The sequence below is a fragment of the Vombatus ursinus genome, unplaced genomic scaffold (assembly GCF_900497805.2).
Source record: "Vombatus ursinus unplaced genomic scaffold, bare-nosed wombat genome assembly UNPS02014799.1, whole genome shotgun sequence".
Taxonomy (NCBI): Eukaryota; Metazoa; Chordata; class Mammalia; order Diprotodontia; family Vombatidae; genus Vombatus; species Vombatus ursinus.
In genome coordinates, this window is record NW_020954577.1 from 26,792,570 (window position 1) to 26,805,710 (window position 13,141).

The window sequence follows — 13,141 nt, forward strand, 5'->3', positions numbered from 1 at the left end:
ATACCACTGAAAATGACTAAAGGATTATCCTAACCCATCCTGTTCTTGAGAATGGGAGTTAACAGACCTTATTTCTTAGTAGCTTAGAAAGCATGCTATATGAGTATTAGTTACTATGCATACTAGTTATAATACTACATTAGTTACTATGTATACAATATACTAATACATAGCTACTATTACTACTAGTTATGACCTCAAGTAGATGTTTCTATGCCCATTTTACAGATGGGTAACTGAAGCACTAAGTGAGGTGAGATCATTCCCATACAATCATATATAACCCCAGGGCCAGCACTATAATCTTTCCTACCCAGTACTCAGCAGGAGACTACTGAATCATCTGTAGGGTCTCAAGCACCCACTTCCCAAGGGTCCCTGCAGTTTTTCCTCCTATTTGACAAAAATCAGGCCCCATGCTACATGACCACCTGTAGTGTCTCAAGCAATACCTCCCAAAGGCATCTGCAGCATTTTTTCCCTATTTGACAAGCATCAGACCCATGCTACGTGACTTGGGAACAGCCTCCCTCTACCAAACACTCCCACAAAGAGAGCACTGTAATGAATTTGAACAGATAAAGAGTATCAGTCTTAGTATTCCTGTCTGATACTCTGTAATTCTCGGTTATTTTTAAAACTCCAAGATAAAGGAGAGACGCCCGGAAAAAAAAATAGAGAGCGATCATGCCCAACTTTCATGCCAAAAGCTGGCAAAGGCTGGGTCCTTTCTTTAGCAAGCTCCCAGGCACTAAGCTATGATTTGTCTCAATCCACACCGCCAGCCTTGACTCTTCCCTGCTCGTGGAGTTCTGCAGCTGGGAATTTACTGAACACATGCACTTCTACCCAAAGCTGTAATAATGCACGTTTGTGGGACTCTCCAGAGACCCTGAGCTCCTAATTGTCTTTCGAGTTTAGCCAGTTTTCTTCATTACTAAGCTCCAAGCTGGTGCGTGCAGTTCTGTACGGTACCTTCCATTGTCACTCTCCTTCTCAACAGTAAAGATTTGGCCCAGGTGCTGCCTCACTAGTGTCTCCAACAAGGCTGTATGAGCTGATGTCTTGACTAAATGAATGTTTCACTCCTCTCTCCTCCCCATTGCTAATCATGAAAAAAGGCACTCTCCTGGGCTTTTTTATGAATTTCCAATTTTCTCTTCAAGGAGTCAGTTTTGCGCCCAAGCTGGAGAAGCTGAAGCTCTCAAACAGATGTTGCCTCTTCCTCCACTACTCCCCATATTTTTGCCAGCATTCAAAGGAAGAGTGAATGGAGGTAATGAAATCCTCCCACAGGTCTAAGTAATCTTCAATAAAAACCCCACAGCTTTTAGTGCAGACAACTCTTCACTACACTCTAATAGATGTGCGAGCTCATCAATGTGGATCTTCCCTAAAATAATTCAATTGCAATCTCTCCAGACCTGCCCATTCTGTGCCACTCTTGTCCATACCATCCCCAAAGTTTGCCTCGAGGGGTCCACCATACATGTGGGGCCCCTCCTCTTTTTCTCATCAGACCTCAATGAGTCCAGTGGAATAAACCAAATCATGAATATGGTAGAAGAGTTAGAAAATTCGCCTTCTCTACTAGCCTATGACACAGTTGAACCAACACAAATGATGTAGGACTAATGGTACTGCCACCAATCCTAGAATATCTGTTGTTCATTTGGCAAGTTACAGAAAGTGATTAATACGGGCCAGATTGCAGATTCTGCGGTGTGGAGGTGGTGGTAGGGTGGTGAAACTTGGAAGATGGGGAGGTGGTAATGGTAGGGGTGCTAAAGCTAGAGGGATGTGTTTGTCCTAAGCAAACTCTCTGCCCAGTCTTTGTAACTCTCTGGAAATACCCTAAGGCATGACCCAGTCATTCCCTCTTGTCTCTCCCACCCCCCAGCTCCCAGCGGGAACCCATATCAAGTTTCTGTTCTATTGCCCATCTACATTCTAAATATATTGGTTAATAAAAAGCAATTTTTGATGGTGGGTGAGACCAGAGGTCACACCATGACTTTCTTGGGTCACATATTTCTGCTAATGCTTACTGATGTGTAGGATATATGAGAAATTACCCAATGCACTTTTATTCAGGGCCATCAAAAACTCAATAACCACCAGATTATTCTGTCATCTGGGAAACACCAGTGTAAAGGAATTACTGAGAAGCAAAGGCCATCCACCACCAAGAAGTTAGGAGAAACAATGGCAAAGATTGTTTGAGGGGTTTTTTTGTTTTTTGTTTTTTGGCCTTACCCTGGAGTGGTATGTGAGGCAGCCTTCGAACACGCTTACATCTTCATGGCCCATTAGTTCTGTTTGTCCTCACTCCTTGCCTCTTCTTGCATGCTGAATCAGATGCTGGAAAACAAAAGGGAATGGACTAGTCAAGGAACCAACCCACCTATTCTACTCAGGGCACATACACAACATGAGGTATCTACCGTGCAGAACAATTTGTTACTCGGGGCACTTCCAAGTACAAATGTTAAAAGGGTGTGTTAAGTCTAGACACAAGTGTCATGGAAGATTGTCACAAATAATCCCCAAGTGGTCAAAATTTCTAGAATATATTTAGTCTGGAGACAAGATAGGATATCATAAAAGTTCAGACCTGAAAAGACCCATAGAGATCACCTGGTTCAACCTACTGATTTACAAATAAAGAGACAGTATCATTTATGTCCTGTAGGCCTGGAAAAAGAGGCAAGGCAGGCATGTGTCAGGAATGGGGGAGGGTTAATGATGGAAAGTTCAATGCTTATACCGATATTCATGAAATAATAAAAACTCCTAGCACATGGGGTAAGTTATTCTGTGTAACAGTCTTGACAAGAATTATACAGAATGAGGAAGTGTGGATGAACTGTTCTCAGCAGGAATCCACTGAAGGACTGGAAGAATACTGAACCTCACAGAATCCACATCTATTTCATTTCTTCATTCATTCACAAGTGTTTTCCAAACACCAATTAATTTGAAAACCCTTAGAATTGAGTATTTTTATTCCCTTGCTGAGGCAAGACTACAGTCCACTCTGATACCAACACGGATACCAACTTGAAGAGAGAAGGTGTTCACTCTGGTCAAGAAGTCTAGTTGAGAAGTTACTTGCAGTCATTGCAGAAGGAGCTAATGGTACTAGAAGTGGGAAAACCAGGTTTAAAAAGATCACAGAATTTTGATGCAAAGTTATTCTTGAATGAAGTATTAATTATTCATTACAATTATTCTAGACTTCAATGGCTTATATTAGCCTAAATTAAAATGTATCCACTACCTACCTCCTAGTAGGGCAGGGCATTTTTCCACAGAGGACCCTAGACAAGTACAGAAATATTACTCAAAGCAGCCCCGAGAGAAATAAGTTCATTAAAGTCACTCAGGAAAACAGGGGTGAACTACAAAGAAAAGAGGGGACTTGAATCTGTCTCCAGGGTGAAGCTGTCTTCAAGGTTTTACATGAAGGGAAATCGTCCAAGACCAACAGACACAATGTCTCACGTGCTGTGGGTCCTGTTGCTACAAAAGTAGCATATAAATGTACATATAAATGTGTTTTGGATACATTGTCTAAATTGGTCCTCACACAAACTGTAAGCAAATATTACAGATGGAAAATCTCAGGTTATAAACTTTAGCAGAAGGTATATGCTATAGATAATAAGTAGACTTAAATCCAAATATTTTCACTCGGAGTCTAGTGCTACTTTCATTGTAATATGTTGTCTCTTAATTTGGAGAATAAAAAAGGAAAAAAAATTTGAGAATAAAATATAAAAGAAGCACAGCCCAAGACAAGGGGGGAAACTATCCAACTGGGTTCCAGCACTAAATCATTTGTGTGAATTTAGGCTAGCCAATTGTCAGCTTCTGGGTCTAAGTTTTTCTTCTAGAGAATAAGGAAAGTGGGCTAGAGGGTTCAACATTCACTGATCCCACAGCTACAAGCCACCGTACTAGAAGACGTGAGGAGCACACAACAGAATAAAACCTCATTCTTGCTCTCAGGGAGCTTCCAGTCAAGCAAAAAAGGGAAGACACAAATAATGAAGAAAATGTACACAAATAATGAAGAAAAGGCAGGGTATAAAAGGACAATAAGAAGTACAAACAATGTTCTGGGACTTAAGAGAAAGGAGAGACAACTTCTGGCCAAGGCAGAAGTGAGGAAGAAAAAAGAGAGAAGCCTTCATGGAAGAGATGGTATGTGGAACTGAGCCTCTTTGAAGGCTAGGTAGGAAATCCCAGAAGCTCAGTGTGAAAGTGATCTCAGAGCTTATCTGGTCCAGCCAATGCCCAAACCGGCATCCTCTATGCCACTTCCCTGACAAGTGAGAGGAAAGGAGAAAGGGAATAAGCAGTTCTATAGTGCTTGCTATGTGCCAGGCACTGTACCAAGTGCTTTACAAATAGTATCTTACTTGATCCTCACAACAAACCTGTGAGGTAAGTGCTACCGTCAGCCTCATTTTACATGGAGGAAACTGAGGCAATCAGAAGTTAAATGCCTTGCCTAAAGTCCGACAGACAGCATCTAAGGGCAGATTTGAACAAGTGGTCTTCCAAATTCTTTTTGAAGATCTCCAGTAAGGGTGAACCCACTACCTTCTAAGGTAACCTATTCCACTTTTGGTCAGTTCTACTTGTGGAGACAGGTTTTTCCCCCTGTGTGTTGAGCCCAAGTCTTCACCTCTGCAAACTGCATCCACAATCCTAGGTCTGTCCTCTAGGTTCAAACAGAGCAAGCTTACCCATTTATTATGGCAGTAGCAAGATGCTCACTATGGAGCTGGGCAACGTGGAGGGATGACAAAGAAGGGGCAATCTGGAAAGAAGAGCAAAACAAAGCTACAGTGGCAAGAAACCAAGCAGCATGCTTGGGGAATTGAAAACATTCTTCTCTGGCTAAGCTGTACATTAAGAAAAGAAGAGAAGAAATGAAAGATAAGAGTGGAGAGGCAGGATGAGGCCAAATCATAAAGAGCTCAACTCCTGGGTTGCCTACTCAGGTCAGTGGATTATTGTGAATAAAGCACTTTGTAAACCTTAAAGCTCTGTATATATGAGCCGTGATGATGATGATGTGATTAAGAGCCATTGAGCAGGCTGATATAATTCAGTTGTGTTTTATTTCAATTATTCTGGTGAAATTAAGTCAGATGGGTTAGAGGTGGATGAGAATAGAGGCAGGAAGGCCAGTTAGAATATTACTATAATAGACCAGGAGAGGTATCATGAGGCCCCAAATCACAGTGTCAATGGGAATGCAAAGGATAGGATAAGATATAGAAGAAAAGAGAGCTCATAGAGGTAAAATAAACAAAACTTAGCAACGGTTTGAGTGTTCAGGATAAGCAAGACAAAGCTGCATAATAAAATAGGAGGGATAAATCAAGCTGGATTGACTTTGGAGAATTGCACAGAACTTTTAATAACTCTGCAGTTTCTTCCCAAAACAAAGGGCCATCACTCCAACACCAATACTCTTCTAAGAAGACTTTGAGGACACTAAGGAGACTGCATGGCTTTGAGTCATGGAATACACTGTCTCCAAAGAATGAAAGATAGAGGTCAAGCAAAAAAGAAAAAAAGGATATATCAAAAATAATAGGTTGAGCCCTCCAGATTGCCATTAACAGAAATAGGAGAGGTGGGCTCCATCTTCTCCGGGAAGTAGAAGGTAAGGTCTTGTGCAACGTAAGTGATGTCCTGAGTGTGAGAAAGCTGCCATTTGGAATGCAATAGGAAATAAACTAAAAATGAATAAAATTAATTGAGAAGCTGCCATTTGTCCTAGTTAAGGCTTAAAAGCTTGAATGTGTACTGGGATTGGCTTTAAGATTTTCCCCCACCCCCAACATCACCAAGTATCCTGGAAGAAGAATCAGAGAAAGTGAAGGAGAGTAGGCTTTCCCTGCGATGGCGAAATAGAAAGGCAGGTAAATAGAACAAAGGGGAGAGGAATTTCAGAGAGTTAGCAAGGACATCAAAGCGGCTGACAATGGAATCCACATTGGGTAGGGAGGAAAGTGGGTCACAAAGGAGATGGGTTAGAGGGGACTGAAGTCCTAGAGGCTGCAATGATGCGGGGACCAGGGTTAGTACGTGAAGGGGAGTAAGACTTAAAGGACAGGTGGTTGTGGTCAGACACACATCACAGTAGCAACAGGGCACAGTCAAGACTAAAATGGGATGAAAATAAAAGTCCACCACTGAAAAATACAAGTTAAATGAAGTCAAGAATTGAAAAGTTATTCTAATCTCATGTGTATAGCATCAGAAGGAGCATGGCAGAATGGGAGCGAATATTTACTAGCTATATGACCTTGGGCAGGTTATTTAAACTCTGTGCCCGCCAGGCAGCTTCCCAGGATTTAACCACTAAATCCTAGCTGGGTTGCAATCTGCACTGGAGGGAGTTTGACATACTGATGAAATTGCAAAGCCTTCACCATTCACATTCATACCTTCAGGAGGGCCACCTTCCAAAAGAGAAATTCACAGATGCCTTGGATATACTTCATTTGAATCAAAGAATTCTAGAAATGGAGGAGCCCCACGAAGATGACTTTGCAGATATCGTTCTCCTTCAAAAATTCTAGGAGTCTTAAGATTTCAGATCACCTTGAGATTCACCCAGTCCATTTACTCAATGTGCTGCTCACATCCCTGGTTGCCCAACAATTGCCACAAATTAGGTACTTATACTTAGGAAGCTTCTAGTTTTAAAAATCTCTCTATGGAGAATCAGGTCTAAGGAAAGCTCACAGCTTCAGTTCCAGTTTGCTAAATCTTTCTTAAGCTAGGAGATTGTCCTGAGGGATATCACAAGTACTTCATGGACTCCCAGCATCCTTGATCCCTATTGTGCAAATGATATAAGTAAACTTCTCAAATAATGAGTTTAACCAAAGGAAAACACTTGTAAATGTATCTGAGTATGGCAATTTTGGACATGGCCAGTACGGACATTTGTTTTGCCTGATGATAAATATTTGTTATAAGGGGTTTTTTTTTCTTTTTCCATTGGGATACAGGGAAGTAGAAAAGAGAGAAAATAAATGCTTATTTAAAAGATTTTCAAATAAAATATTTAAATAATGTCACCAAGTATGGGACAGAATAATGCTTTGCCCCCTTTGCATTAATTTCTTTTCTCTCTGCTGAAACATACGAAGGGCTGAGAAGCCAGGGACTCTTGATCTGGGGTCTGTGAATTTTTTACAAAATGTTTTGATAACTGTATTTCTATAAAATTAGTTTATTTTGTAACCCTATGGATTTTATCTCATACAACATTATTCTGAGAAGGGGTGAATAAGCTTCATCAGACTGCCAAGGGGATTGAACACTCCTGTATTATATGTTCTCACTACCCCAGGGTATCTTCTAAATGAGAAATTCCTGGAGGCCTCAGAAATGCCTCAGTATAAATCAGAAAAATATCCTCAGAATGTTAGAGCTAGAAGAGACCTGAGACACCATCTTGTCTAATATCTTTAATTTACATATAAGGAAACTGAGACCAGGAAAGAGTGTGACATGCCCAAGGTCATATAGCTAGAGAGAATTAGAAAAGGTTTTGCATTTGGTGAAAGACCTGGGTTCAGATTCCATTCTCTTCTGTAAAACAAGAGAATTGGACCTCAAAGTCACCTCCAGGTCTAGATCAATGATCTTATTACTAATAATAATTGCTCACATTAATATAGTACTTAATTCATTTGATCCTTATAATAACCATCTGCAGGAGGCATAGAAGAGAGACTTAACTCTGATAGAGGTTAAATAACAGAGTAATTGTCTGAAGTGGGAAGTGAATTCAGATCTTCCTGAGTTCTAATCCATTGTTCTGTCCATCATGCCAAGGCAGGAAAAGGCAGAGAGGCCAGAGTGACAGTGCCCACTGCTAACCCACAACCTCACTAGTTTTAAGTGCTGGCCTTCGCACTGGTAGCAGCAATCATATCAGTAAGATGGGCACAGAAAATAAATCCTCTAATGATCCCTGGACACTGCTGAGTCAAAGACATGAACTGCCCTGGAGACCTATTGCTATGAATGAAAGGCACCATTACTCCTAAACTATGCCTTGTGCTTGGTCAAAACTTATGACGAGTTCTATTCTTTGGGACCCTGCCCTTCAATGCATACCAGTGCGAGGCTGCTATTAGACAGTTTCTTCCTAAAGAACATTTCTACCAAATGCTTTCAAAATGATGGGGCTTCTAGAGAGTTGTTACCAGGCAAGAGGTGGAAAATTTCCTCCTGTCTAATGAAGTTAACAGAATCATTACTTCACCTTTGGAGTCACTTTTTGCTATCCCGAACAGAAGAAAGTCAGCAAACTGCTTACTTAATAGTTTTCTTAAGTGCAAGTGTTTGGGGTGCTTATTAGGAATTTTATAGGGACTTTGAAGCACTCTGTAACCGACTTTCAGTTGCCTGCAGAAGTTAGCCTTGCAGTAGAATGATGCTATATTCCATATTTGCAGTAGCAGGATTTTTTTCTAAAATTTTCCATGAATAAGGGGCATTACGGAACTATTCAGGGGCTCTTAACTTTTTTTTTTTTGCATATCTGACCCCTCTGGAAGCATGATCCAACCTCTTGACCTCATCATAGAATCATATTTTTAAATGCAAGAAACAAAATACATAAAATTACAAGGAAAACCAATTCTATTGAAATTCAATTATCAGAATTTTCTTTTAGCAAAACAAGTCCATAGACCCCAAGGATAGTGCGTAGAAGGTCAGATATGAATTCAGGAAGAATGGTGTTCAAGCCCTGCCCCTGACACATGTTAGTTGTGTGACTTACTTCTCAATGTACCTGGCAACATAAGGTACTAAAATACAAGGACAATCAACTTGTTTATTTCTTGGATAAGAAAAATAGCTTTACAGCAAAAAGAAAAAAGGGACAGAGAATGTATGGACCAGCCCCTTCCATGACAAAAAAAGTAAACAAACCTATGTCTTCCTCCTATTTTCAGAGGATACCTACAATGATGAGGTCACAAGTCCCACCCACTCCCCAATTGTTACTTCCTGTTTTCAGAGGATACACACACTATATGCCTTCCCTAGGCCTCTGATGCTTGCTCAGGCTTGAGTTTTCAAATCATAAGTATTTTTTCAGGGACATGCCCAGATTTGCATATTAGCTTTTGTGCAAAGAACCAAAAGCAAAGGAGATATTCAAAACTGCAATTAAATCCACTGTGATGATATTAACCTTATGGTCAATTAACCAACCACAGGATTGCAAAATACTATGCTAAGAACATTTAATCATCATTTGCTCCTTCCTTCCCCCCCCAAAAAAAAGATACAGCAAATGAAATAACCAATCATTCATCTTCTGTGATAGCACCCATTATTTCAACTTGTCAGAAGCTGCTCAGTCTTTCAGATGCATTCTCCTTGTGACTCTTTCCAACAGAAGGCTGACACAGCTTTTTTTCTTTTTAATCTTCCGGACATTGCACTGGGCAGCTTTGCAGGACTACAGCTGGCCAATTACCCTGTTAAACCTCCTAGTGTAATTCCCAGAGACAGCAGCACCATCTACTGGTGGGGAAGGCAGACCCTAACACCTACAGGCTTCTGAGAAACAGGGGAGCCAAGGACTTAGGGAGGGCTGCGGCTTAGGTTGCTGGCTTTGTTTCCTCTCCAAGCACATTGCTAGCATAGCTAAGGCTTAAAACCTTTCTGAGCAGTACATGTTACCTTCCCGGGGGCCTCCCGTGCAATAAATGGCTAGTTCCCTAGAGTCATTAGCATCTCGGCGTTGAAAGGAACCTACTGGCCATTTGAACCAACCCTCCCTGCTCCATGTATGAAGTCCTTCATGCAGTCAGAAACTAAAGTAAACACAGGCTAAGCTGCAAGTAAGGCAGTTCTTCCTGTAGAGAACCTTCTTCCAAGCCCCAGCCAGGAGAAAGTGATAGATTTACCATCTCCTTGACTTTCCTATAGCATTTTCCTCCATTGACTTCCTCCACCATATTCCCCTCCTACCTGTAGCATCTAAAAAAGGGACTCTAAAAACGGAACCATTCTCAACTTGGTGCCCCTGAGCTCATTTATGTAAGTGGCCACATAATCTCCCTTGAAGGGGAAATGATTCAGTAGGAAGGGCAGATTCTCATCTCTGGCATTCCATCTCTCCTTCTCTGCCCCCAACCCATGGGGGAGAAATCCCAGAAAGAAAAGCCTTTCCATTATTGCTACTTCCAAAGCAACACTGGAGGACAAGCCTTTGGTGGACCAGAGATCAGAACCTTGTCAAGTAGGTCAAAGAACCACATAGCTGAGTGCATAGGTTAATGATGCAGGGCTGCCAATCTTCTGGCTAATGTGCACCACTGAGTCCCTCCTTTTCAAAATGAAGAGGTTGGTCTAGAAAGAGATATTCTCTAAGATCCTTTCTTTCTCTACCATTCAGTGATTCTGAATCAGTTAAGTTTCAAAGAGAATTTGTCCTGTCTTACTATATCTGGGGCAACAAACTACATTTTGCTTTATTAGTAATCAGTTATGTTTTCACTTCCATTTTTTCCAGGTAAGCTTCATGGCAACTAATTGGTTCTTTTCAATTCCCCCTTTTTCCTTCCACAGAAACCAAGTCTGCTTGCCTGCTCCTGACAATGGTGCCATCAAACCAAAAGCCATAAGGTCTGATGTCCTTACCAACATCAAGAGTGCTACTTTCCCCTAATTTTTCCCTAATTCTGGATATCATGGAAACTGTAGGCATTTGGAAACTGGGAATGTATCATGGGTCTAATGGAAATCAAGTTATTTCCTGGATTTAAAAAAAATTATAGGAAAGAGCAAAGAAGAGGCAGAAAAATGGGAAGGGGGGGGTTGAAGCAAGCAGAGAACTGGCATCAGACTATCTCAACGTCAGAAAGAAAGGGTGCTCATTGCCCTCTCTCCCATACTATATTATGTTCCAACTGTATTATTCTCAAAGTCTAGGAATGGAGTAAAATCCTTATAAAGTCAGTAAGTAGAACTGCTTCCTATCCAGCAAGTTATCAGATGAGCTCAATGCTACCAGTCAACCAGGTGAATCCCCAAAGAACTTTTACATATTCATACTGGAGAGCCAGTATGGAATGACCCTTCTATTGTGAGATTAGGAAAATGGGAGAATAGAGGCAAGAAGGTGTCACTGGTACAATTCTCAACCTGTTTTTTCTACTTAATTTTAGTACCAACTGATATAAGTCATTCCACCAGCTCTTTCTAGGGACCTCTGCTGAGTGACCTCTTATGGAAGCCAAACAGTCTTTTCCAAACATACTATTCAGAGGATTAAGGAAGTCTGAGTCTGCCTAATTCAGATGCTGGCTTACCCCCACCTCCACCCCAACAGCCTGACTGGAAATAGTGAACTGTCAGTGTACATAGTGCTGGGGGGGGGGGGGGGGGGGGGGGGAGGGAACCCTCAGCTAACGGGCTCCCCCCCAAATCCTCTCCATAAAAAAAAAAATCCCTGAATAGTGGCATATTCTGCAGTTCACTGCAGGCATTTTTCTGGTGACTGCTTCTGCCATATTTATCTTTTTTTTTTTTTTAAGCCTCAGCCTTTCCTTCAGCTCAGCTGCACCAATATTCAGTTATTTGTTGTGGCTTAAAAAAAAAAATAAGTGTCCTGTTTTCTCTCCTCCAGCACCAAGATTCAATGTAGGTAAAAGTATGGGAAGCAGCTGTCTTATGCACTGTAGACTCTCTGCATGTGCCTAATGATTTCCATGTTAACTCGCCCATTAGAATGTGAGATCCTTGAAGGCAGGACCCGTGTTTTTGCTTTTCTTTGTATTCCCAGCGCTTAAGCACAGTGCGGCACAGAGTAAGTGCTCAAGGAATGCTTGCTGACTGACTGAGGGCACTCCATCAGCCTTGGTTAATCGGTGCTGGGCTTTCAGACCTGCGGTAAGCAAACTGTCATATTTTTTTCTTCCCTCTCTGCACAGTTACACTTCAGATTCAGCATTACTCGCATTCTCTCCATTTGCCATGGTCCTGGATCCCATGCCTCCACCAGCCTTTATGTCTCCCCGGAGCGCCAGCAGCCCCCATGCACTTTGCAGCGAACCAAGCAAAAAGTGACATTCCATCCCTCCATGCCCAGCCGTGCCCCTCGCATTAAAAATCGCCTCTCGAGCTGCCGTAACAGGCAGGGGAATGTTTTTTTTTTTTTTCTGGGCACAATCCCCGGTCAATCTTTATCAATTAAGCCACCCAGGAAGATGCAAATCCGACAGGGCTGTTATTTTTAACTCCACTGCAAGCTTGTTGGGAATGTTAAAGCCCCCACCCCCGTTTATCAACAAAGGCAGCCGGTTCTGCTGGAAGCTGAGCTGGGCGGTGGAGTTGGCTTTGCACCTGAAGCCACATTCGATTTGGGGGGGGGGGGGGAAGCAAATAAGACGGGGAGCCAATGCGTTGAATTCCACAGTCCGGCCTGATTGCATTTTTGCATTCCATCCAATGCAAAAATTGCAGTCTTTTGAGTGAGAGGAGAACAATGCTCGCCCCCCTCCCCCCGCGCTTTTTTCCTCCATTCATTCATTCATTCCAGGAGGCGAATTTATGAGAATAAAGAGCCGTGGTTCTCGCTTACCTCGGTAGAAGTGCAAACGCTCTTGCAGGCAGCGGCGACGACGGAGAAAGCAGGAACCAGCGCTCAGCGCGCAGACAGACGTGGGCGCTCGCGCTCCCTCACACACAGACCAACATTCCCAGACGCGCGCGCGCACACACCAACTACCGGGCCCTCGGAGCCCTTCTGCAGCCCGGGAGGCCGATAGCACGTGTGGCCTCGCGAGCCGCGGTCACGTGCTGGCGCCGGCCAATCGCCGGGCCCGCCTACCCCCTTCCAGCTCCCCCCACTCCCCACTCCCCACTCCCACCCTCAGCTCCTCCCATGCGCTCCTTGCAGGGCAGCCTCTCGCCTCACGGAGGGCTCGTGGGCATCCGTGGGGACATTCTCCTCGGCTCCTAGCTCTCTGGGGGCAGACACCATGGGGAGCCGCGCCATCCCCTGGGACTGGACCCTCGGCTCTCGGCCACTGCCACTGAGCGGTGGCCGGAGGCTGCTTGCCAGGGCTCTCGGCTGCAG

The 13,141-nt window shown here is 42.9% G+C and overlaps 1 protein-coding gene across 1 annotated transcript in view; it reads right to left on the reverse strand.

Moving 5' to 3' along the window:
• TMEM108 (transmembrane protein 108) overlaps nt 1-12,735 on the reverse strand; it is a 375,444-nt gene extending 362,709 nt beyond the window's left edge. The window contains exons 1-2 of the mRNA XM_027872487.1: nt 12,644-12,735; nt 2,257-2,361 (exon numbers count right to left, since the gene is read on the reverse strand). The gene's annotated coding sequence lies outside the window, so the exon portion shown is untranslated. The remainder of the gene's footprint in view (nt 1-2,256; nt 2,362-12,643) is intronic.
• Nucleotides 12,736-13,141: the final 406 nt, after the last annotated feature.